Source organism: Macrotis lagotis, chromosome 2, assembly GCF_037893015.1.
Source record: "Macrotis lagotis isolate mMagLag1 chromosome 2, bilby.v1.9.chrom.fasta, whole genome shotgun sequence".
In the NCBI taxonomy this organism is placed as follows: Eukaryota; Metazoa; Chordata; class Mammalia; order Peramelemorphia; family Peramelidae; genus Macrotis; species Macrotis lagotis.
This window is the reverse complement of record NC_133659.1, coordinates 168,064,934-168,092,550: the sequence shown is the minus strand read 5'-3', so window position 1 is coordinate 168,092,550 and position 27,617 is coordinate 168,064,934. Positions and strand designations below refer to the sequence as shown.

General features: G+C 39.6%; 1 protein-coding gene across 10 annotated transcripts in view; it reads right to left on the bottom strand.

Moving 5' to 3' along the window:
• ACACA (acetyl-CoA carboxylase alpha) overlaps nucleotides 1-10,020 on the bottom strand; it is a 277,310-nt gene extending 267,290 nt beyond the window's left edge. For 7 of the 10 annotated variants that reach the window (XM_074223508.1, XM_074223498.1, XM_074223501.1 and 4 more), the window contains exon 1: nucleotides 9,983-10,020. The gene's annotated coding sequence lies outside the window, so the exon portion shown is untranslated. Of the gene's footprint in view, nucleotides 1-9,316; nucleotides 9,338-9,423; nucleotides 9,443-9,657; nucleotides 9,679-9,982 lie in introns of those variants that run through there. The other 3 variants (XM_074223505.1, XM_074223499.1, XM_074223504.1) reach the window with 3 other exon arrangements.
• Nucleotides 10,021-27,617: the final 17,597 nt, after the last annotated feature.

Genomic DNA, 27,617 nt, shown 5'->3' with positions numbered 1-27,617 from the left:
GCTCAACTTTGTTTTGAAACCAACAAGTATTGTCAACTTTTATTAAAGTACATATTTATCAATTTGAGGGCCTAATGGCCCTCACAGGGCCATTCACAAAATTTCCCTTCTTGCTCCATCTATGAAAAATACTGACAAATAAGGAACAATTCTTTTCATTGTGACTTACAATTCCTTGAACTTCCAGTAAACTCAGGCCATTACATTAGTGATACTTCACTTTTTTCCCCATCCCAATTTTAATTTCACAATTCAGTTCCACAGGGTTGCCTAATCTCAAATTCCTTTCCCTTTTGTCCTTGATTCCAGTGCCTATCACCCCTCTCTATCTCTAATCTTTAATCTCTCCTCCTCTACTGCCTTCAAACATGACCAAGACTGACACATCCTTCAAAAAACCTTCTCTAGTCTCTACCATTCCCTGGAGCTATCGTCCTATATTTTTCTCCTCACTTTATTTCTTCCTCTCTTCTCAATCACTTCTCAGTCCTTGGCATTCTCTTGCTTCCCCACTCTCAACTAAAACTATCCTATCCAAAATTAGCAGATATCTCTTATCTTCTTTCCTCAGCCTTCATTCTCTCTGCTACATCTGACAATGTTGACCACCTTCTTTCTCCTCTTAGTTATTTTTATCTCTTTTCCTAACATTACTCTCTCCAGGATCTCATCCTACCTGCTTGACTCATTCTTTTCAGTCTCCTTTGCTGACTCAACATTCATTTCATGTCTTCTACCTCTATCGTGGACCCTTTTCTTTTCTCCCTCTACATAATCTCAGAGACATCAAATAAATTCTAACACTGAAATGTATTTAATTACCATGTCTAAGCAGATGACTCAGAGATCTACTTACCCAGCCCCAAGTCACATTACATCACTAGTTGCCTGCTTTCAAATTGTATGTCCAAAGATATCTCAAGTACTTCATGTGGAAAACTATTCATTACCCATACTTCAAAATTTATCCCTCTATCAAATTTCCCTATTTCTATCAAAACACAACACTATCCTTTCATTCTCCCAAATGCATAATTTTGACATGATCCTCAACTTCTAGTCTCTCACTCTACATAACCAATTACCTGCCAGATCTTTCTCTTTCTAGCTCCACATCATCTCTTATGTCTGATTCTTTCTCTCTAGAGATCACCACCTTAACTTAGGGCCTAATCATCTCTAGACTGGATTATTGCAATGACATCCTAATTGGTATCACTGTCTCATCTATCCCTCTAATTCATTCTCCATATAGCTGCCAAAATGTTTTTTTCCTTAACTGCATTTGACCATGTCAAACACTATGTAATAAACTCAAGTGGCTCCCTATTGCTTCTAGGAAAAATTATGAATTACTTTAACTTTTAAAGTCCCTCATAAACTTGGCCCTTTTATACTCTTATGACCCAAACTGGCCTTCTATTCTTCTTATGTAGTACTTCATCTCTCATCTCTGACCTTTGCATATGCATTAGGTTATTTCACATCTGAATGCTCTTCCTCCTCTCTTCCTTTAAGATGCAGTTCAAGAGGGGCAGCTAGATGGCCCAGTGGATAGAGCACCAGCCCTGAGGTCAAGAGGACTTGAGCTCAAATCTGACCTCAGATCAGACACGTAATAATTACATATGCGACTTTGGGCAAGTCACTTAACCCCACTGACTTGCAAAAAAAAAACAAAAAAAAAAAACGATCCTATCAATTATTAGTGTCTTCTCTCCCCATTTACATTGATTCTATATAGATACATACTTTCTATGTATTCTCATGTATACCTCAGTAGAATAAAAGGTCCTGGAGCTATTTTATTTTTTTGTCTCTGTATCCTCAGCACCAGCAGTCACTACTTGATACTAATTGATTAATTCATTGCGATTTTATATTTTTTAATATTCTTAATATTTTTTAATATTCTTTGAGTGCAGGAGCGCTCAAATATGCAATAGCCAAGTTTTCCCATCAAACATGTTACTCATTACAAATACACAAGAAAATGAACTCAACAATTTTTTTATTTGCTTCTCTGAGGAGAACCTCTTTCCAGCTTTCCACTTGGATACATTTTTTTGGGGGGGGGTTCCTTTCTAACAAGAATAGCTATACTCAAGATTAATAATTCAATAAAAAATAGAAAAGAATGGAAAGATTTACATGCACTGACCCAAAATAAAGAGAAATAGAAAAACAATATACATAATGACCATAATGTACACAGAAACAATAAATCGAATAAGTAATCAACACTGAAAGGTATGATGCTGAGCTAGATGAGCAGAACCAGAAAAACACTGTACACCCTAACAGCACCATGGGGATGATTATCAATCTTAATGCACTTTCTCATTCCATCAGTGTAACAATCAGTCACAATTTTAGGTTATCTGCAATAGAGAATACCATCTGTATCCAGAGGAAAAAAATGTGGAGTTTGAACAAAGACCTTTAATTTGAAAAAAAAAAGTTATTATGTAATTTTGCTATCTCTTATACTTTATTTTTTTTCCCTTAAGGAAATGATTTCTCTCTCATCACATTCAACTTAGATCAATGTATACCATGGAAACAATGGAAAGACTAACAGACTGCCTTCTGTGGAGGATGGGGGGGAGGGAAGTGAGATTAAGGTGAAAAACTGTAAAATTCAAAATAATTAAATATTTTAAAAAACTGAAAGGTATAAAATTATAATGACCAAGTTTGACTCCCCCACCCCCACTCTGGACAAAAAGAGATATGAAAAGGCAACTTCCACCTTTTTTTTAAGGTTTTTTACAAGGCAATGGGGTTAAATGGCTTGTCCAAGGCCACACAGCTAGGTAATTATTAAGTGTGTGAGGCCGGATTTGAACCCAAGTACTCCTGACCCCAGTTCTGGTGCTCTATCCACTGCGCCCCCTGGCCCCCCCAAATTCCACTATTCTTTTTTTTTGTTTTTGTTTTTTGTTTTGTTCTTTTTGCAAGGCAAATGGGGTTAAGTAGCTTGCCCTGACTCTAAGGCCGGTGCTCTATCCACTACACTACCTTAGCTGCCCCAATTTCCACTACTCTTGAAGAAAAAAAGAGATATAAAATGATGAATACAAAGTTAGTTCTGAGTTTTTCTTTTTCTCTTGTTGTAAGGCATTAGTCTCAAGTAGAAGGTAAAATATTGGGAAATGAAGATGTTAAAGGAAAATTTCATATATATAAATATACACATACATACAAACACATACAAATAGAGATTAATTAATATGATTCAATAATTCCAAGAAGATACCATTTGGTTACTGGACAATGATCTATTATTTCTTAACCCATTTTTTAGTACTTTATAGTATATTCATATACACAGTATATGAGTTCATTCCTCAAAACAATCTTGTGAGATACCTAGGTCAAGTATTAGTATTATTGCTATCTTAGCCTTTTCATCTTTTTTTTTATTTTTTTTTAGGTTTTTTTTTTTGCAAGGCAAATGGGGTTAAGTGGCTTGTCCAAGGCCACACAGCTAGGCAATTGTTAAGTGTCTGAGACCAGATTTGAACCCAGGTACTCCTGACTCCAGGGCCGGTGCTTTATCCACTGTGCCACCTAGCCACCCCTCTTTTCATCTTTTTTGATGCTATCTAGAGCACTGAGAGGTTTTATGACTTGCCCAAGATAACAAATCTATCATACCTCAGAGGCAGGACTTGAACCCATGTCTTCTTGGACCTGAGGTCAATTCTCAATACATACTATAAAACATTATTACTGTAGTGTAATATCTCATTTTTATTATTTCTTTTAATTTTGTGTGGATTTTGATATTTGTTCTAAGATAATAATCTTATGGATGGCTGATTCAAAAATTACTCCCACAACAAAAATTAGTCATTTCCTATTAAAATATCATCATTTTAATTTTTGTGATGTTAGCCCACGTTTACCATGTTTTTTATCCATGTTTTTTCGATGCTATCTAGAGCACTGAGAGGTTTTATGACTTGCCCAAGATAACAAATCTTATTCTTAACACCCTCTCTCTCTCTCTCTCTCTTCCCAACACTGTAAAAGCAGAAAGAAGTCACACAGAATTAGGGAACATTTTATATTCTTTGTCTCATAGGTTCAAAAAAGGCCAGCCTGCTTACTGATGATCAACCAAGCTATACTGATACACAGAAAAGAGTTACCATTTATTGCTAGGACCATAGGTGAGATATTCTCAACATGACAGAAGGTGCAGAACTTAGGTTTCACAAGCAAAGCTTTCAGGGTTGGTCAGGGTCCTCTCCATATCATGATCATACAATATGCATACTCTTTATATGCTTCAGTAAACACCTTGCTATCTAAACCCTCTATTCCTTATTGTACCAGAATAAAATCACAGTGATATAATTTATAAAATATAATTTAATCAGTGCTATAATTTTCTAATTCTCCTCAAATAGACAATGGAAAAATCTAGCTCTTCCCTGTGTCCAGTAAAGCTCTGAATATATTTCCAACTGTTCTACTATCAAAAGGTTAACACTAGAGCAATGACCACTGTTTATCCAAACTGTGACCCAGGTACCAAGTAGAGTGCCAAGCCCAGAGTCAGTAAGACCTGAATTCAAATCCATCCTCAGAATCTTAACTGTGCAATAAAACAATAGGAAAGTCAATTAACCTTTGCCTGTTTCCTCATCTGTAAAACAGGTAAAATATATGTCAATAAAAAACATAAAGTCCCATATAAATACTAGCTATTATTATTACTATTGTGGTCTGGTAAAATTGAGTGATCTGCCCAAGGTCTCACTGGGAACCTTGCTAGATCCCCTGATGCCACATCTAATATTGTTTCCACTATACCAGAGATTCGAATATATACTATCTTTCCAAATACATGAGCTCACAGATACTAAACTGGAAGGCAAGTAATATAACCCCTTCATTTTACAGATAAGGAATCTAAAGTTTTAAGAATGTTAAGCAACTTGCCTCAGATAGCATAGGTAATAAATATCAGAGACAGATCTTCTGTCTCTAGAGCCCATGCTCTCACTGATTCTCAGAAGAGCTGTATCTAAGTAGTTAAAGGGTTGTCATGTAGGATGTCTTATAATTTACATTAAAGGGCAAAATTAGGAATAGGGGAGGGGGTTTTGCCTTGCAAAGAGGTAAATTTAGGACTAATGTAAGGAAAACTTTTTACTCAGAGTAATCCAAAGAGGAGATGGGCCACCTCCCCCTATTCCAGACCTGCTAAAGGACTTCCAGAAAAAAACACACAAAACCTTTTGTCAAGTATGTTGCAGAAAAGATTTTTTTTTTTATTTTGAGTTAAGAGATAGAGGGCTCCAAAAGTCCTATTTTGGATTTTAATTGTAGTCCACATTTCAAAGAATGAATATTAATGACAAATTTAGGTACTTCTTGTAAAAATTCTCTTTTTCTTATACTTAAATCAAGGATAACATGTTTCATTTAAGTAAAAATGTGTAACTTAGTCTTTTATATCAATTTTTTGTAAGGGGTTCCAAAATTTGAGATCTACCCTAAACATGAGGTGAGACTAATCACAATTTAAACATCTGCTAAAGAGTTAGAATTTCTATTAAAGAAATAAAAAAGGTTTAACAAACTTATTTAAGCTTTGTTTCCCTAAATTCAAATGGCAAAATGTCATCTATTAAAAGGGGGAGCAATTAGCTTCAATTGCCTTCTGATAAAAGTATCTGAACTGAACACAGTTCTAGCTTTTTCAAGAAAATTTTTCATAAACAAATTCTGAGCCACAAAAACAGGAAACAGAATCATCTTGCTTTCCATTTTTGTCAGCTAAATGAGCAATATTTTTAAATGAATTTTGCTAATACTCTTCCTACTGTCTGACCATTCTGTAATGATTTGTAGTGAGTGATCCTTAAGAAGGCCTCAAATCATAATACCTTGCATTTCAAAGACTAGTGCAGTGAAATAAAGTTTTTGGATTAAGTGTCTGAGTCTAGATTTGAACTCAGGTGTCCTCCTGACTCCAATCCACTGCACTATCTAGCTGTCCCAACTTTTATATTTTGAAATTTGTCTATCAAGAGTTTTCAGTTGTTCAAAATCAGGTTAAGAATACTATTATGAAAAAGGGCAAAAACATCACCTGTACAAAAATATTCACAGCAGCCCTGTTTGTGGTAGCGAAGAATTGGAAATTGAGGGGATGTCCATCAATTGGGGAATGGCTTAGCAAACTGTGGTATATGTATGTCATGGAACACTATTGTTCTATTCGAAACCAGGAGGGAATTCAGGGGAGCCTGGAAGGCTCTACATAAACTGATGCTGAGCAAGGTAAGCAGAACCAGAAGAACACTGTACACCCTAACAGTAACATGAGAGTGATGACCAACCTTTAATGGACTTGCTCATACCAACAGGGCAACAATCAGACACAATTTGGGGGAATATTTGAGAGAGAATGCCATCTGTATCCTGAGAAAGAATTGTAGAGTTTAAACAAAGACCAAAGATTATTACCTATAATTTAAAAAAAAAAAACATTACCTTATGTAATTCTGCTATCATCTCATACTTTGTTTCTTCTTTAAGTATATGATTTCTCTCTCATCATATTCAACTTAGATCAATGCATACCATGGAAACAATGGGGTGAGAGGAGGAAAGCAAGACTGTGTGAAAAATTGTAAAATTCAAAATAAATAAAATCTTTCAAAAAAAAGAATACTCTGTAAAGCATATATTTTATTCTTCAAATTTCTTCATATTAGCCTCTGATTGATTTTCCCTGCATTTGTCTTTACTTGGCCCCTCTGCGCTGAATTCATCTTTCTCAATTGCCAAAATAAACTTCCTTAAAGATTTCATATTGAATTCAATAAATGTTTTTAAATCATCAACTAAAAACATAAATAGCACTTAACCAGGGACTTGAGGGATATAGAAACAGTCGTTGTCCTCAAGGAGCCTACATTTTATTGTACAAGTGAGGATAGAACACCAACTGATAAATAAATATAAAGCAATTTGCCAAGAAGATTTTACTGCAAAGAAAACATCTGACCTGAACAAAGAAGGAAGATAAGACTCCTGGGTCCGAGATAACTAGGCAGTACATTCCAGCCACAGCGCCTGCTACAGGAAGGCACAAAGACAAAAGAGATGGAATGCTGAGTTTATAGAAAAGTTAATAGTCCAGTTAGACTAGGACCTGGTGTGGGAAAGGGAGTAATGTGAAGAAAACTGGAAAAATAGGCTCAAGTCACATTCTGAAAGGTCCCAAATATTTAGGACCTACAAGCAAAAGAAATTTTGTCTATCCTAATGCAATACATAGCTAGTGGAAGTCCTTAAGATAACAAGTGCTTAAGAAGCACCTACCATGTACAGTAAACTGTGGCTAGCCCTAGGGACACCAAGAAAGGCAAAAAATAGTCCTCACTGTCAGGAAGCTCACATTCTAACAGAGGAGACAATATGCAAACAATTATGCTCAATAAGATACTACATTTGATCTGTTTATAACCAATCAGGGCCTGCTTGGTGACCTGGATAAAATGATGGCCCTAGACTCAGGAAGACCTGAGTTTCTATTCGATATCAACACCAGCTGTGAGACCATGGGCAAGTCATTTAATTTCTAAACACCTCAGTTTCCTCATCAGCAAAATAGAGATCATGTGAATAAAACAAGACAATGTTTTAAAGCATTTTATAAATTTTAAAGTGTTATAAAAATTATTATTATCTAGCAAGTATGGCATAATGGAAACCTCTATGAACTTGGAAACTACCTTAAAAGATGTTTGAGTCTCAGATCCTATACAACATAATTACTATGTGCCAATCACTGTGCTAGGAGGTAGGGATATAAATACAAAAATGAATCAGTCCTTGCCTTCTTTAAGCTTACATTCTACCCAATTTACAAAACTATACCTAAAATGGATATAATAAGTCCACTCCCTACCTAGTGCAACTGTTGTACAGTTCAAATGAAATAATTATGTAAAAAATGCTTTATGACTATAAATGCTATCTAAACAAGAGTTAGGATTACTCAGGAAAGAAATCTTTTTTTACCCCTCCACTATGTCCAGTAAACTCATCAATAGGAAATATCATCTTTCTCACCTGATTGTATTCATTTTAGACATTTCTGACTTCTCCACCTACCCCCACCCATGCAAACACACACACACACACACACACACACACACACACACACACACACACAGAGACAAACTCACAATTGTTAATTAGCTTGTCTAAGGGAATCCTAACAAAAGGCTCTTCCCACCAAAAATTCAAAGAAAACAAAAATACTTAAAACTCTTAATTCTTTCCCCAATCTTGTATATTAATGATGTCCATCCAAAATACACACAAGTTTGGACAAGTTAAACCTATCTCTTGAGTGTAGAAGAGATTTAAAAAAAATTCCCTAGTCACTGAACTGAAAAGGAGTGAAATGCCATAAAGCTGCACCACAGACGACCTGCATGATGGTAAAAGGCAATAAATACCAGGTGCCAGGTTTTCTCTGGGACTGCCTTTCACAATGTCAGCAATCAACAGATTTTACGGAATCTGACCATAATCATGTCCTCCTGAACACTAAACTCATTTTAAGTAATCTCTCTGTTCTTTCACTTTAAAAGCTGCTACATGCTCTATATGATGTCATTTTAAAACTCCATAATGAAAATAATTTAACTACCTCAGAAAAGACAGGATGAAGAGTTTTTCTATTCTATGACTACACAGACTTTATACACTTAATCTTTCATCCATCCGTTACCATTTTCACCTGGCAAAATCAAAGTACTTGATCATTTATGAGACAGGCAAGAGAAAAAGATGGATAAGCAGCACAAAAGTCAAGTCGAGATCACAGGATGACAGCCAACAGTTGTACCCGGGTCGGTTACCTCACATTGCCTTTTAGAAAAGCAACAGTGGACTGAACAGCCCAGAGATGGTTCTCAACACACAAGCACCCTAAGAATTCCATGAAAGCAGTTTCCCCACCCCCTACAGGAAGAGGAAATAGTGGGGTTCCCAGTCTGCCCTAAGGAGCTGGGAGAGAAAAAAATGAATGAAATATGGGGAGTGTGTGTGTGTGTGTGTGTGTGTGTGTGTGTGTGTGTCAGAGAGAGACAGAGACAGAGAGAGAGAGAGTGTGTGTGTGTGTGTGTGTGTGTGTGTGTGTGAGAGAGAGAGAGACATGGAGAGAGAGTGAGAATGTGTGTGTGTGCCGGAATCCCGTGCTGCTGCGTGTGGCTGCATTTCCTCCAGACGCGCCTTCAAATCCTGGCTCTTCGGGTCTGTCGGGACCTCGCAGGCCTACCTGGAGACCCCAGGCTGGGAGGGCGCTTTCCCGCGGGGCCCGGCTCCGGCGGCTCCCCCTCCCTTCCCCAGGCCTGGAGCGTCAAGTGTCTGTGCGGCTCGGCTCACCTCGGGCGGCGCCGGGGACGCTCGTGTGCTCACATGTACACGCACACACATGTACACACACGCGCGCGCGTGCGCGGGCACGGCCACTACTCCATCCCTCGTGGGGACTAGACCCGGCCCCCCCCCACGTGCCCTGGCTCATCCGGCCGGCCCCGAGCTGGCCCAGGGAGACCCGGCCCTCTCCGGAAACGCGACCCGTGCTGCCCCCGCCCCGCGCGGCCCGGCCCGGCCTACCCCCCACGTGGGTCTGGTCCTCCCGGAGAGGAGGGACGCGGGCCGGTGCCCGGCCGGGAGCCCGACTCCAGGGAGAGGGAAGGCGAGGGGCGGGGGGCCCGGAAGGGCAGCGCCGCGCCGGCCCGGGGCACCCCAGCGCCTGCGTAGCAGCCCTCCATCGAGCCCCCGGGGGCGCGCGCCCGCGGTCACACGGGCAGGCGCGGCGGGGGCCGAGCTCCGGGGCCCGGAGCTGGCGGGCAGCTCCTCTCGGGGCTCCGGGCCCAGTCTCCGCCCTCCGCCGCCCGCCCCCCTCCCGGCGCGGAGCTCAGCTCTCCCCGCCCCTCACCTCAGGGCGGCGGCGGCGGCGGCGGCCGGGGCACCCCGTGCGGGCCGAGGCCGGACAGCCGGGCAGGAGGCGAGGCCGGCCGCTCGGGCGATGGCTGACAGGCTCTCTCCAGTCGCCTCGAGGCCGCGGGGGGCGGAGCCTGCGGGCCCCGCCCCTCGCCCGGGCCCCGCCCACGGCCCGCCCTCTCCGCGCCTGCCCCCAGCCGGCCCGGCCGCGCCGCGAGCCCCGCGGTGGGGTGACTGAGATCCCGGGGTTACTCGAGGCCGTTCACCTCCGACCCCCCCCCCCGCGGGAGGAGATGCAGTACGAGGCGGAGGAGCGGGGATGGCGCCTCCCATTGGCCGCCCGCACCGGCGGAGGGGGACCCCGCAGCCAATGAGAGCACCGCCCTGGGCGGGGCCGACGTGAGGCGATGCCGATGGTCCGAGGGCTGCTCTGCCACTCGCGGTCGTCGGAGTGGCGGGGGAGGGCAGAGGGGGAGAGGAGTGTCCGGGCTGCCGCAGCCCCCCTCCGCGCCGACCCCCCAAGCCCTCGCCCTTCCTCGGGCCGCGTGGCGGGCCGGCCCACTCACCCGGCCGCGCGGGCCCCACGCGGGCCCTCCGGGAGTGGGGCGGAGATGAGGGAGCCTTGCCTTGAGGTTCCGTTTACAAAGTGCTTCACATCCCTGCCTCGGTCTCCCTCTCCGGCTAGTTTCATCCCCGTTCCAGGGATGGGACGACCGAGGCCGAGGATCACCGGGGTCGTGATCAATCACCTTCTTGTTCGGCCGTGACCGTGACCGGTCCACCCGGTGGACCATAGCGTGCATCCCTGGCCTTGGGATTTTTCTTGACAGAAGCCTTGGAGTGGTTTGCCATTTCTCCCAGTAATAAATCACATTATAGAGGAGGAAAATAAAGCTCAGAGAAGGTTAGACTTTCTAATAGACTCGGGATTACACTTCTACCAGAATTCAAAGAGAAGTCGGCCTGACTTCCTACACCAGTAAATCCTCCTTCACCATGCCACAGTGGGTCTTTGTGTAGAAAAGGTTCCGGGAGTTTTACATTCTGATCTGTGACAGCCAAAGACCCCTTCCCTTCCTCTGTCCAATTGAAATTCAGCCTGCTTAAGGGATAGAGAGAGTGCCCGACTTAAGAGTCAGGGAAACCTGGTAACCAGCTCTGCTTCTGATGTTGGCTGACAGTGGCAAGAGCAAAACTTTGAAGTTCACAGCGGTACAGCTTCTTCTTCCTCTTTAAAGGGGTGATGATAGTACCAGAGAGGCCTATTTTTTATGAGGAAGATCAAGTTGATGTATGCCAACTGCTATGTAATTAAATTTAAGAATCATTAAGTTACTCAGAGCACAAGACTCTGAGGACTCAAAAATGAAAACAAATCCCTTCCTTCACAGAATTTACATTCTACTGGGTTGCTTCTGTTGTTGTGTTTCTATATTTAAAAGAAGTTATAGAGAGTGAGTAGAGACAAAGTTTGAAAACCCTGAGGTTCCTATCATAAGTCATTGATTGGAGACCAAGAGTCATGATTATGATCCTCCAAGGAGCTATTTTGGATTATTACAGATTGAAACAGAAGGTAAAGTATGGAGGAAACTCCAAAGTCATAGTATGTCTGGCCAACACTACATGGAAGGGGAGAAAAGGAAATTAGAGCAATGCATAGTAAAACTGGGACAAATACTTCTTGCTATCTGTATGGTATTGAGCAACTGACCTTTCTAGGCTTCACTTTCCTTATCTATAAAGTGAAGAGGCGGACTAAATGGCCTCTGAGGTCACTCCTTGCCTCTAAATCTATGATCCTATTATCTTTTAATCTTTGCAAAGATCCCAACCTTGCTCTTCTGATATTGACACAAAAGAATAAGAGAGGAAAAGGAGAATTGAAGGAAGAAAGCATACCTGGGGTATATACTAGTATGTAATAAGCAGATGTGCATACTGAGAACATAGGTATTTCTAGCCCACCTCTTGCAGCCTTAGGCTGTTGTAGAATGGGTTGGGAGTGGATTTAGTAGAATAGACAGGTGTCATTCAGCATATAACATTGAAGAGCAATATTTTATTAAAAGTTAAAGAATGGACTGGAGAAGTTAAAAATGGAGAATGATACAGACCACACATGACACAGGCTCCCCTCTTTTCCTTCCTTCTTTGACCACTCTTTGATTAGGTGTAGTAAATCACTTTTTTTTTAAGTTAGAACTTATGAAAGATACTCCAGTTTGAGGTTTGCCTGCTATATGAATTGGAAAGATTCAATGAGAAGTGTTTTCTTTCCTTTAAAATTTGATTAAAGAGTTGTTTGACAGATCTCTTATTGTCTGATCTTGTTATCTCTTATGCTTTTTGTTTCTTCCTTAAGGATATGATTTCTCTCTCATCACACTCAGTTTGGATCAATGTACAACATGGAAACAAAGACTGACAGGTTGCTTTCTGTGGGGGAGAAGTAAGATGGGGGGAATTTGTAAAACTCAAATCTTTAATAAAAGAAAAAAAGTTGTTTGAAAGAAGTGATTTTGAAAAGAATAGAAGCCCATGGAAATCAATAGAACATTTAACTCTTCAGTTAGATACTAGCTGTTTAGACCTTCTCCCATACTCCAGTTCCCATTTGATTTTGATCTTACCAAACACCAATAAAATGTTCATTTCTATATACAAAATAAGATGAAGATGAAGACTATGCGAAATTGTGATTCTTAATTACCTATAACTTACTTTTTCTTACATATATAATAAATTCAGTGTTGCTTTCAAAGCTGTCCTCCTTATCTGTTTTTCCCTTCCAAATTTCCTTCTGTTCACTTCTGCAATTTTTTAAAAATGCCTCCTTTTTTTCTTTTGACAATACTGTAGCTGGTCACCCTTCCCCAACACACACACACACACACACACACACACACACACACACACACAGAAACAAAATCCTCATATCAAATTCAAATAGCCAGGGCAAACAAGGCAAACAAATCTATATAAATTGGCCATACCTGAAATACATTTCATTCTGAACCTTGAGATAATTACATGTTGAGAGATGTATCAGATGCTTTATCTTAAGTCTTCTGGAGTCATGGTTGGGCAAATTTTCTTAAATGTTTCAAAGTTTATTCTTCCAGTTCTTCTCCTCTCTGCATCAGTTTATATAGATCTTCCAGTTCTCTAAAACCATACCTTTTGTCACTTCATTCACACAGTATGTTTCACCAATTTGCTATTTTTTTAACCTAATGGTTTTGGAAGCAGAATGGGCCCAATGACCTATTTATCCCTAAAAATGAATATTCTCAACTGAAATTTCAATTTAGCTCTATGTATATTATGATAGATTATTGGTTTCACCAAAAAATTAAGGTATGTCATCATCATAAGGACAACCAAATCACCTATAAGGCTTCCTGGGATTTAAACAGCCAAAGCTACAGTTTTTTAATCTGTTCTTCCCTTTATCAGAGTAATGTTTGGTGCTTGCTACAGCCTGCCCTCCCCCTCAGGCTGCCCTACCCACTACTCTAGGAGATATTACCACAGAAGGCATTATTAGGCCTATTGGAGATGGGGGAGGAGAAGGGTGGAGAGAACCTACTATTCAAGATTAACAAGTGAAAGGGGAAAGCTAAATCATAGTATAAGTGCTGGAAGGTCTCTTAAAGTCCATCTTATCCTAAGCATCTTCACAAGTAGTCGTACAGCCTGTTTTTGAACACCTAAAGAGGAAGAACCCACTGCCACCCCAGGCAGTCTATCCTAACTTGAGGAAAGTTTTCATTGTTAAGAAGTTTCTCCTGACAACAAGTCTATAGATCTCAGTCTACAATTTCCACCTATCACTCCTAGTTTTGCCTAGGGGCCAAGAAGAACAATGTAAATGTGTCACATAAGAACTTTTCAATCAATACCTGTGGTTGATAGGTTCCTCCTCCCTTACTCCCTTTTTCTCCAAGTTAAATACCCTAGTTCCATCAGTTCATCCCCAGATGGAATGGTCTCCAGTCAGCATCCAGCTCATCTTCTGCACATGCTTCAGTTTGTCAGTCTTTCAAAAACAGAACTGGAGATAGAACTCCAGATCAGGTCAGGACACAGTGGGACTACTTTATTCCTCTTTCCAGATACCAAACCTCTCTCAACACACAATGTTTCTGGTTGCCATATCACGCTCTTGAATCATGTTAAACTTGAAAGCTACTCATATGCCCAGATACTTTTCACATGTCTCCCTAGTTATCTCGCTCCCTTCAAATGGTTTATTTAAATCCAAATATGGAGATCTTCTTAGCTCCTGCCAATATCTCTCTACAATAGAGCAGCTAGGTGGCACAGTGGATAGAATTCTGGACCTGAAGTCTAAAATGTTCATTTCCTTGAGTTCAAATCTACCCTCAGGCACTTATTAGCTGTGTGAATCTGGGAAAGTCACTTAACTCTGTTTGCCTCAGTTTCCTCATCTATAAAATGAACTGGAGAAGGATATGACAAATCACTTCAGTATCTTTGACAAGAAAACCCCAAATGGAGTCACAAAGAACTAAACTGAAAATGTCTGAACAACAACAAAATGAACCATGTTCATATTTAGGCTCATATTTATACTCAGTCTGTGCTGTTGGAGCAGTTCTGGTATAAGGGGAATGAGAAAGGACTTATCAAGTAAGGCCTGGGTTTGAAGCCTAGCTGCCATTCTCTCTAACCTCCTGAACAAGAGCAAGTCCTTTATCTTCTCTGAGCTTAAATTTCCTCAACTACAAAATGGAAATAGTGATACCCACTGCCTCTTCCAGTGGTGAGAAAAGGGCTACAAAAATTTCCATTATTATTATATTGGTATCACTACTACTGTAACCATGCCACCAGAAAAGCCCTCCCTTCTCCATCTGCTTATTTAAATTCTACTACACAATTGGGAAATATTTAGCAAAATAAATTAAAAATTTTAAGGAAAAAAAATAAATAAATTCTACCATTCATCTTTAAAATCCCAACAGAAGTTATCTATTCATTCAAAGAGCGTGTGTGTGTGTGTGTGTGTGTGTGTGTGTATGTATACTACCTACTATGGATAAAGGCATTGTATTGAGCATTGAGGATACAAAGACAAAAATGAAAAACTCCCTACCTTCAAGAAGTTTATATTCCACAGGAAAATGAAAGTTCTGTTTTCTTCATAGAACCTTTGAGGACTCCACCACACACTGAATTAAGTAATACACAATATGGCATTACTGAAAAAATTTTTTTCTCTATTTCTTGTCTTAGTTCTGTTTCTTAAATTAAATTGTACTTTACTGGATGACAGACACTATATTTTGTACTTCTTTTATATTCCCTGAAAAATTTAATCTAGCACCAGGTCCATAATGAACTCTTGTTTAATATTTAAAGATGAATTAAAATAGAGGCCTTATACCTGGTAAATGCTCCACTTCAAATGTCTGCCCCAGGAGGTAAAGCTTCCAGCAGGTATGCTTAATACTTCCTAAGTGGACAAGGGTCAGCAAGATCTGTGCCTTGTCCAGAGCTGTGCCTGAAATTGTCAAACAGAGAGAAAGAGAAGATTCAAAGGTTTTGTCTGATAACTTTGTCAGGAGCTAATGTCCATGCCGTAAGGTCAAAAAGTATCCTCAATGAGACCATTCTGAAACACTGGCCAAAAAAAGCCAAAGGTAGAGTTGCACAATAAATAGTGCTCCTCTTAAGTATAATCACACTATATGTATGTGATGGAACACTATTGTTCTATAAGAAATCAGAAGAGATGGGATTTCAGAAAAGCCTGGGAAGACTTGCATGAACTGATACTGAATGAAATGTGCAGAACCAAAAGAACATTATACACCTTAACAGCAACATGGAATGATGATCAACCTTGATGGACATGTTCACTCCATCAGTGGAATGATTAGGAACAATTTTAGGGGATCCATGATATCCAGAGAAGTAACTAGGGAGTTTGTACAAAGACCAAAGATTATTATCTTCAATTTTTAAAAAAAGTTGTCTTATGTATTACATTATGTTGCTATCTGTAATATTTTCTATCTTCCTTATGGATATGTTTTTTTCTCTCAACACATTCAATTTTGATCTATGCATATCATGGAAACAAATGTAAAGACTATATCACAGGGGCAGCTAGGTAGCACAGTGAATAGAGCATGGCTCTGGAGTCAGGAGGACCTGAGTTCAAATTTGATATAAGATACTTAATAATTACCTAGTTGTGTGACCTTGGGCAAGTCACTTAACACCATTGCCTTGCCAAAAAAAATCATAAAAAAAGAGTATATCAGATTTCCTTCTGTTGAGGGGTGGGGGAAGGGAAAGGATGGGGGAGGGGAATTGTAAAATTCAAAACTTTGCCAAAAAAGATTGGTAGAAACTACTATTGTACATAATTGGAAAACAAATTAAAATATTTATATAATTTTTAAAAAATAGAATATAGGGCAGCTGGGTGGTGAAGCAAATAGAACACCGGCCAGCCCTGAAGTCAGGAGGACCTAAGTTCAAATACAGCCTCAAGACACTTAATAATTACCTAGCTGTGTGACCTTGGGCAAATCACGTAAATCCATTGCCTTGCAAAAAAGAAACCTAAAAGAAAAATTAGAATATAGCTGCAGGTTCTCACATGGGTCTCCAACCTCCCCATTCTTTCTTTATATCTAATCCCTAAATACCTCCCTTTCCTCCTTGCCTATAATAGGAGTTCTGTCTCCAGCATCAGAGGATCTTGGTTCACATCCTATCACTACCTGACATCTGTATGACCTTAAGCAAGGCACCTAAAGCTCCTTTGGTGGGTCTCAGTTTACCAAAATGTAAAATGAAGGAATCTGACTAGATAGACACCAAAGGTTCCTTCCAGCTTTGCATCTATAATCCCATGATAACTCCTTTTTCGGTGGGGGTTTCTCTCATAACAACTTCAAAATTAATTCTCTTTTTTCCCATTCTGTTCAACACATTTCTAGCATGCCTTATCCCTGCTGCTTCTCCAGGTTTTCTTCATATCTCAGCTAAAATCCTGCCTTCTCCAAGAAGCCTTTATACTTATTGGACAACTGTGAATACAGGTTCAAAGACTTGGTCAACTGCTTAAAATTTTTTTTTCAATTAATAAGAATGATTCCTGCCCCCCCCCTTTTCACCCCTATCCCCCACTAGGGGAAAAAGAAAAAAGAAAAAGAAGGAAAACTCTTACAACAAATATGCATAATAAAGCAAAACAAATTTTCTTAATGACCATATCCAAAAATGAATGTCTTATTCTGCATGTCCATTGCCTTTTTGTCAGTGTGTAGTACTCTTCATTGTGGTTCCTCTGAAATCATGGTTGGTCATGAATCAATAAACTGCTTCATATATGTAACAAATTGGTTTTGCAAACCAATGACTGATCACCTAATATTTTAAGGAGCTTATTTTGCAAAGATGAGGCTGTCAACATATCAAGTTGATAAGAAAATGAGTGCCACATTACATGTGCAGGTTAAGTCCTGGGAAATACAAAGAAAGGCAAAAAAGCATCCTTTGACCTCAAGGAGCTCCCACTTCAGTGGGGGAGAAGCTTGTAAACAACTATGTAGTTTAAAAAGATGTATGAAGGATAAATGAAAAGTAATTTCAGAGGGAAGACTTATGATAAACATTTGATACATCTTTCAATATGTAATTATCTCAAGGTTCAGAATGACATGTATTCCAGGTATGGCCAATATATAGATTTGTTTTCTTTGACTATTTGAATTTGTTATGAGGATTTTGGATTTTGTTTTTCGTGTCTGTGTCTGTGTGTGTGTGTGTGTGTGTGTGTGTGTGTGTGTGTTTGTGTGTGTGTTTGTGTGTGTGTTGGGGGAGGGTGACCAGCTACAGTGTTGTCAAAAGAAAAGAAAAGGAGATCACAGAGGCATTTTAAAAACAGTCTTACCACTTGTGCCTTAAATAAATTTTAAAAAAATGAGAGATAAGGAGATCCAAGGGACAATCTCTTACTTTCCTTCGAGGGTTGTTTTTAGCTGCTGGGTAGGATTAGGGGAGGCAAGAGCTGGCTGCCTATTTCTCCCCACAGAGCAATAGTGCTTCTGTTACTTTATGTCTTGATCTTAGGTTAATAAGTATCCTGTAAGTACCCTCAGAAGTGGTAAGACTGGAAGTGGAATCCTGTCAGAAACCAAAGGTAGCAGCAGAGCCTGCAGGTGGCCACAGCAGGTAAATCTAGTGAAGAAACTTGCCCTATTTGACCAAGCCCCACATAGGACTAGTCCATTACCTGAGACAAGAACTCATAAAGAAAATTTGTTAAGGAATCTATGAAAGAAAAAAAAAAAACAGGCCAGAAGTCTTTAGGTACCATCACCACATTGTTCCTGTCATTTGTGTCTTTCTTTATCCCTCAGATTTGAGCCCAACCTCCCCAGGGAGACTTGTGTTGTTACTGTTGTTATTTTTGTTGTTGAATCATTTTCTGACTCTTTGTAATCCATTTGGAGTTTTCTTGGCAAAGACACAGTAGTGGTTTTGTATCTCCTTCTCCCAATCATTTTGCAGATGAAGAAACTGAGGTAGACAGGGTGAATGAAGTATCTAATAAATATCTAGTAAGTAACTAATAAATATCCGAGGTCAAATTTGAACTCAAGTGTTCTTGACTCCAGGCTCAGAATTTTATCCACTGTGCCACCTAGCTGACCAAAAAGAGATTGCAACTCCTGTTAGTTTTGTTGTTCTGGGTTTGGGTGTTGTTGGGGTATTTTGGGGGGGGGTGCTTCAGAATTTTTTGGAACCACTTGTTAAACCTGAATCAAGACTTTTCTGTAAAAATTAATTGATAGTATGAATTCAATGCAGCACAGCTTGCCTGTCTTCCTGAAGAGATTATTCAGAAAGGCCATAGGAAAGCAAAAGAATTTGACAAGATGACCCAATCATTGAGACTGTTTTGGGAAGTTTGCCTGGCTCTTGAAAATTCAGCTGCAGATGTCCAGACCATTCGCAGGTTTTTGACTTTGATCAAGGAAATATAAGCTTCAGCAATTTCTGACAAAGGTGGTAAAATTCAGACAACATTATGACCTAAGAAACTTTATTTTTAAAAATAAAAAAAAAATTAATTGATAGGTCCCAGCACAGCTCTGCCAGCAGTGAGGGTCCCAACTACAAATCAGAGAGCAAGCCCTGGGAAGCTGGTGCAGCTTTGGGCTACAACAGGGAGCAAACCCAGAACACTGGAAACACCAGAGCAGAAAGCCAGGGACCAGGAGCAAAAAAAGCTTAGGACTACACCACATTCCACGGAAACAGAGCTCAACTGACAAAATGACCAGAGGGGGGAAAGCTAACTATTGACAACTACTATTTTATTGGGGGGTGATAAAAAACACCATCTCAGAAGAAGAAAAGAGTGACAAAATACCTACATGTGAAGCCTCTAAGGGCATGATTAATTGGTCTCAATTTTAAAAAGACCCTTAGAAGAACTCAAAAAGGATTTTAAAAATCAAAGAGAGGAGGAAGAAAAATGGAGGAAAAATGAGTCCTGCAGAATTATGAAAAATTAACAGTTCAATAAAAAAATTTCAAAGTAAAATTGACCCACTGGAAAATAAAATTAAACAAATGGAAAAGGAAACAAAAATGCTAACTGAAAAAAAAATGAAACCTTAGAAACTATAATTGGACAAAGGGAAATGAATGACTCTGAGACAAGATTACATCAAACAAAACCAAAAGGTTGAAAAAATAGAAGAAATTGTAAAGTATCTCGTAGGAAAAATGACCAATCTGGAAAATAAATCCAGAAGAGATAATTTAAGGACTATTGGTCTACCTAAAAGTCAGAAAAAGACTCTGGACAATATCATGCAAGAAACTATCATGAAAAAACTGCACTAATACCCTAGAACAAGAAAAAATGTCCTTGAAAGACTTCATCCATCACCCTCAGAAAGAGATCCCAAAATAAAAACTCCAAGAAATATTTCAGACACATTTCAAAATTCTCACCTAAAGGAGAAAATACTGCAAGCAGTCAAAAATAAACAATTTGAATACTGGGGATTCACAGTTAAGCTTACTCAGGACTCAGTGGATAGAGGACTGGCCCTAGAGTCAGGAGGACCTGAATTCAAATTTGACCTCAGACACTTGCTAATTAGCTAACTGTGTGACCTTGGGCAAGTCACTTTAACCCCACTGCCTTGCAAAACAACAACAAAAGATTACTCAGGACTCATCAGCTTCAGCATTAAAGGAATAGAGGGCCTGGAATATGATATTCCTGAGGGCAAAGGAGTTTTTTTCAGAGGAAGAGAGATGACTTTTTTATTTTAATTAATTTATTTCTTTTCATCCATATGCACATGTATATTTTTAAGTTACAAAATTCTTCCCATCCTCCCTTCCCACCCCCCTCCCCTTAGTGGCCAACAGTCAGATTAGCATTGTACATATATAGTTTAACAAACATGGTTACAGATTAGTAATTTTCAGTATGAGGAATTAAGATTAAGGGAAAGAGATATATAAGAGATAATTTTTGTAAAGTGTTCAACAGATTCTGAAGGGGGGGGGTTTGTGTGTGTTTTGTTTTGTTTTGTTTTTCTTCCTCTGGATGGGAACTCTATAGCCAGTCTAATACAGTTGTCCTAGTTCTTTGAACTGATTAGAGGAGCTGCTTCCTTCAAGATTATTCATCTCAAAATATTGTTGTAAATGTGTACATTGTTCTTTTGGTTCTACTCCCTTCACTCAGCAACAGATCCTATAAATCATTCCATGCTTCTCTAGAGTCTAACAATTTATGGTTTCTTATAAAACAATAGTGTTCCATAGTATTCATGTACCATAACTCCTTTAGCCATTCCCCAGTTGATGGGCATCTCTTCAATTTCCAATTCTTTGCCACTACAAAAAGAGCTACTAGGAATATTTTGTAATATGTAGGACTTTCCCCTTCTTATATAATTTCTTCTGGATATAGATTTAGATTTGGAATTACTGGGTCAAAGGGAATGAATATTTTTATTGCTCTTTGGGCATAGTTCCATATTGATCTCCAGAAAGGTTGGATCAGTTCACAACTCCACCAGCAATGTATCAATGTCCCAATCCTCCCACAACCTCTCCAGTTTTGATCATTTTCCCTTTTTTGTCAGCTTAACCAATCTGAAAGGTGATACCTCATAGTTCTTTTAATTTGCATTTCTCTAATCAATAATGATTTGGAGCATTTTTCATATGATTATATATAGCTTTAATTTCTTCATTTGAAAACTATCTATTCGTATCCTTTGACCATTTATCAATTTTTTGTTTAGGTTTTTGCAAGGCAATGGGGTTAAGTGGCTTGCCCAAGTCCACACAGCTAGGTAAATTATTAAGTGTCTGAGGCCGGATTTGAACTCAGGTACTCCTGACTCCAGGTCCAGTGCTCTATCCACTGTGCCACCTAGCCGCCCCCTATAACTTTATAAATTTAATGCAGTTCTCTATATAGTTTAGAAATGAGACCTTTATCAGAACTCCTAGTCGTGAAGCTTGTTTCCCAGCTTTCTATTTTCCTTCTAATTTTGGCAGCATTGATTTTATTAGGGCAAAACCTTTTTAATTTAATATAGTTAAAATTAGTTTTGCAGTTTATAATGTGCCCTAATTCTTGTTTGGTTATAAATTTATCCCCTTTCCATAGATCTGATAGATAGAGTATTTCTTGGTCTATTAATTTATCTATGGTGTTGAAGAAATGACTTTTTAATGAAATAGAGGACTTTTAAACTTTCCTGATAAAAAGACCAGAACTAAACAGAAAAGTTGTTCTTCAGTTCTAAATAGAAATGTTAGTTAACATTTCTGAGAACTGTATTTCTCTTAGGACAAAGGGGTGTGGGTATAAATTGACTGTGATGTGATTAATTTTTTAGCCCTTGAGTGATATTAATTGACATGACACTTTACTTTCATTACACTTTAATTTACATGGCACTCATGAAAATTGTATTTCTATAAAGGGTACTTGGAAAAAGGGTATGATATAAATTGATTATAATTTTTGATGATATTTACGGTTCTTGAGAATTATTTCTAACAGGACTGTGAACTTGGACAGTGGGTATGAAGTGACTATAAAGTTGCTTATAAATCAACCAGATCAACTCTTGAGAAGGGTTCTCAGAACAGATAAAAGAAGTATATCTTGGTAGAGGTTGTGAATACAAGCAGGTTTATCAGAAGCATTATACTAGGAGAAGGCAAGGCATTAGAGTATAAATAAGACCATATGAAGAGACACAAAGACCTATGAAAGTAAAGGGGAAAGAAGGGAGAGTGTGAGCACTGAGTAAATCTCACTCTCAATAGATTTGACCTAAAGAGGGAATAATTTATATTCCCAAATGTATTTAAAAATTTATCCTGGGGCGGCTAGGTGGCACAGTGGATAGAGCACTGGCCCTGGAGTCAGGAGTACCTGGGTACAAATCCGGTCTCAGACACTTAATAATTACCTAGCTGTGTGGCCTTGGGCAAGCCACTTAACCCCATTTGCCTTGCAAAAACCTAAAAAAAAAATAAATTAAAAAAAATTTAAAAAAATTTATCCTACCCTTTAGGGTAGGGAGATGGAGTGGTGGAGAAGGAGCTGTGGAAGGAAAGAAAGGGGAAGAAGGAACTGATAGAAAGGGAAGATGAAAATAAAAGTGAGGGTAAAGTTAAAGTAAAAGTTAAAAAGAAAACTTAAAGGGGAAAGGGAGAAGGAAAGGGGAAAGGGCTGATAGAAAGAAGAGCTGATTAAGAGGCAACAATCGGAAGCAAGATCTTGCAGAGGAGGGATAAGGGGACCAGAAAGAGAAAAGTATAAAAAGGTAAGATAGAATGGAGGGAAATAGAGTTAGTAATCAAACTGTAAATGTGAATAGGGTGGGTTTTTCTCCTTTCTCATATTTTTCCCCCTTAGTTCTAATTCCTCTTTCATAATGTGACAAATATGGACATATGTTAAACACAAGTGTACATGAATAACTCTTACCAGATTGGTAGCTTCCATGGGGAGGGAGGAGGGAAGGGAGAGTGGTAGAAAAATGTTTGTAGAAAAATGTTGAATTCATAAACTTGCAAATGGATGAATGTTAAAAACTACCTTTGCATGTAATTGGAAAAATTAAATTAAATTTTAAAAAAAGAACAAAATCATGAGGAACAGGACTTCAGAAAGACCTGGAAAGACTTGCATGAACTGATGCTAAGTGAAGTGAGCAGAACCAGAAAAACATTCTATACATTAATAGCATTGTAAGATAATTATCTATGATGGACTTGCTCTCAGCAGTACAATAATAAAAGACAACTCTAAAGGACTTGTGATGGAAAATGCCATCTACATCTAGAGAAGGAACTATGGAATCTGAAGGCAAACCAAAGATTAATTTTTCAATTTTTAAAATTTGTCTTATATATTATGGGTTTTTTCCTTCTTGTGTTATTTTCCCCTTTTGATTAGATTTGTATTTCAAACATAATTAATATGGATATATGTTTAGCATACTTACACCTGTACCACCTATATTAAATTGCTTTCTATCAAGAGGAGGGTCAAGAGAAGGAGAAAAATATGAAACTCAATATCTTACCAAAAAAGATTGCTGAAAACTATTTTTGAATATAGTTGGAAAAATAATATGTATGTACATATATATTTTAAATAAAAATAGTGGCACAGAAGATAGAGCACCAGCCCTGGAGTCAGGAAGACCTGAGTTCAAATCCAGCCTAAGAAACTCCATTATCTTGCCCAAAAAAACCCCAAAACCTAAACAAATAAATAAATAAATAAATAAGCTCTGAATGGTGCCTCTAGTAAATTAATAGGAGCATACCAAATGCAATAAAAGTATTAACAGAAACCTCAAAGTTTCAAATCTACCCCCAGAAACCTGAGCAGAGTGGTAATATTGATCTCTGGGTAACCATATCTCTTAGTCCAGTAAGAGATGAAAAAGTGAACTCAGGATTTGCTATGCACTTAATATACTTTACAGATGTTAAAGTATAATTATTCTTATCTGAAAGCTTCTCAAATACAGGGATCCCCTCTTGCCTAATATTTATACTCGCAGAAGAATTCAATATACATCCCAATGAATATTCATTTTTCATATTTAGATGGTTTACAGAAAGATGTAATTGGGAATGTGTTCAGGGGCACAATAATAACTTGAAAAAATGGGAATAATATTATCAGTAACTACTTCACAGACTTTTTGTGTAAGGATCAAGGGGGATAATAGATGTAATATGCTTTGTAAGTCTTAATGCTACATAAATCTCAGTTATGTGAATAAATTTGCAGTGGAGATGAAAAGGAAGAAGAAACAACAGTGTCTGGAAACCCTGAGAAATAAATGTTCAATGGGTCCATTGCTATGTATATTTGCCTGACCTATTTGGGGGGAGATTAATAGAATCATAATTGTGGAGCTGGAAGGATGTTTGATGTTCATGAAGTCTAGCCTTCTCCTTTAATAAACATTTTTTATAGACTACACTTGCATCACCTTCATTTCTTAATATATCACTCCCCAGTTCCTCTAAGCTTTTCCTCATAAAATTATTTTTTTTTAAAGAAAGCAGTTCAGGGCGGAGCCAAGATGGCAACAAGAAGGGATGAGTCTTAGGCGCTCTCTGATAAAACTTGAAACTAAGGACTCTAACTAAACTTTCAAGAGACAGAACCCAGAAAGGGACCCAGTGAGGCAGTTCTCCTATTCAATGTCACCTGGAAAAGAGCAGAAAGACTCTGCCCTCCAGGTCAGAGGGATGGCCTGCCAGAGGGGTGGCCTGCCAGAGGGAAAGAACTTCAGCCTCCCAGAGGCAGCTGCAGGGCACTGGGAGCCATGGCTCACAGGAGTGGGGGAGTCTCCTGAGCTGCACCCCGAGGAGCACCGGGAACAAAGTGGGGTAACAGTGGGGAACCTCTGCCAGAGCGAGCACGTGAAGCCCAGCCCTCAGGGCACACAGCGAGCAGCTTGGTCTTTGCGCAGCCCAGATCCAGAAGCAGGTGGAGCCAGTAAGCAGGAGCCCCCAGGGCATGAGCCTATGAGAGAGACTGCAGGGCTCTGTCCTCTGCCCCTAGAACAGGACTCTGGGGCTCTGACCACATTCAGATCCTGATAGCAGTCTAGGCCCCCCTATAGAACAGCAGGAACCCCCCACCTCACCCCCGTGGCAGAGGGGGGAGCTTATGGTCATTCACAGACCAGGAGGGAGGACAGAGCTTCGCACACTGAGACCCTTGTAGGAGTGTCCCAAAAGCTCAGGAAGCACCCCAAAACCAGGCCCAGGCTGGGAAAATGACCAAGCAGAGAAATAAGAGGAACACCATTGAAAAATATTTTGCAAATGAGCCCAAAAAGGATCAAAATACTCAGTCTGAAGATGAGGAAGCACAAGCTCCTGCATCTAAAGACTCTAAGAAAAACAGAAATTGGGTTCAAGCTATGACAGAGCTCAAAAAAGACTTTGAAAAATCAAATGAGGGAGTTGAAAGAAAAATTGGGAAAAGAAAGGAGAGAGATGCAGGAAAAACATGAAAAGATTAGTCAAGGAAATCCAAAAAAATGCTGAAGAAAATAGCATGCTAAAAACCAGCTTAGGTCAAATGGATAAAACAGTTCAAAAAGTTATTGAGGAGAAGAATGCCTTAAAAAGCAAAATTGGACAGATGGAAAAAGAGATAAGAAAACTCTCTGAGAACAAATCCTTCAGACAAAGAATAGAATTCAGGGAGATTGATGAATTTACCAGAAATCAGGAATCAATACTTCAAAACCAAAAAAAATGAAAAATTAGAAGAAAATGTGAAATATCTCATTAAAAAAACAACTGATATGGAAAACAGACTTAGGAAAGATAATTTTAAAATTATGGGAATACCTGAAAGTCATGATCAGGAAAAGAGCCTTGACATCATTTTCAAAGAACTACTACAGGAAAATTGACCTGATATTCTAGAAGCAGAGGGCAAAATAGAAATGGAGAGAATCCACCGGTGCCCCCGAGAAAGAGAACCCAAAAAACCAACCCCTAGGAATATTATAGCCAAGTTCCAGAACTCCCAAGTCAAAGAGAAAATATTACAGCCAGAAGGACACAATTCAAATATCATGGAGCTGCAGTCAGGATCACACAGGACTTAGCAGCAGCTACATTGGAAGCTCGTAGGGCTTGGAATATAATATACTGGAAGGCAAAAGAGCTTAGAATGCAACCAAGAATCAACTACCCAGCAAGGCTGAATGTCCTCTTCCAGGGAAAAAGATGGACTTTCAATGAACCAGGGGAATTTCAAATGTTCCTGCTGGAATGGCCAGAGCTGAACAGAGGGTTTGATCTTCAGATACAGGACTCAGATGAAGCATGGAGATTGGAGGAGAAGGGGAAAATATGAGGGACTTGATGATGATGAACTGCATGTATTCCTGCATAGAAAAATGACACTGATAATACTCATATGAACCTTCTCAGTTAATAGAGCAGGTAGAGGGGGCTTTTATAGTTGAAGCACAGGAGAAAGCTGAATTTGAAGATAAAATATGGAGTAAAAATGGAGTCAATAGAAAAAAAAGGGAAATGTAATGGGAGAAAGGAAAAGGAGAGGGGGAATAGACCAAGATATTTCATATAATAAGATTTTTCTTTATTACAATGAGCTATTGCAATGATAGGGAAGGGGGGAGGCAAGGGGGAATGAAGGAACCTTTGCTCTCATCAGAGGTGACTAGAAAAGGAAACAGCTTATATATTCAATGGGGCATAGGCATCTGGAGTAAGAAGGAGGGGGGGAGCAGGGGGAAGGGGTGAGGATGTGAATAAAGCAGGAGAGGATGGACCACGGGGCGGGGGAGGGGAGAGTGGTCAGATATAACACATTTTCTTTTTTACTTCTTGCAAGGGGCTGGGATTGGAAGGCCTGTCCAGGACCATAGGGCCAGGTGGATTCTGGGCCTAAGGAGTGGTATGGGGGCTCAGGGCTTCTTGGCCCCAGGACCAGTCTGCTGCACCACTCAGCGACCCTACAGCAGAGTCAGAGTGAAAGGAGAGAGAAAATATAGTACATGGTAGTGGAGAAGTACAAAAGGAGGGAGTTGCGATCAGCAATGGCAACATTGGAAAAATATGGAAGCAATTTTTGCGATGGACTTACCATAAAGAATATGATCCACCCATGACAGAGTTGTTGGGTGTTGGAACAAAGACTGAAGCACATTTTTTATTATTATTATTATTATTATTTGGGTGAGGGTGTAGGGCAAATGGGGCTGGGTGGCCTGCCTGGGGCCACATAGCAGGGTGATCATTGGGTGTCTGAGGCCAGATTTGGACCCGGGTGCTCCTGGCTCAAAGGCCAATGCTCTGTCTGCCACCCAGCCACCCCTACTATGACTACTATTTTATTTTATTTTGGGTCTTTTTTTTCTTCTTTTTGGTTTTTGCAGGGCAGTGAGGATCGGGTGGCTTGCATGTCACATGGCTGGGGGATTGTTGGGTGTACAGGGCTGGATGTGGGCTCAGGTGCTCATGGCTCCAGGGCTGGTGCTTCGTCCATTGCGCCACCTGGCCATACCTACAAT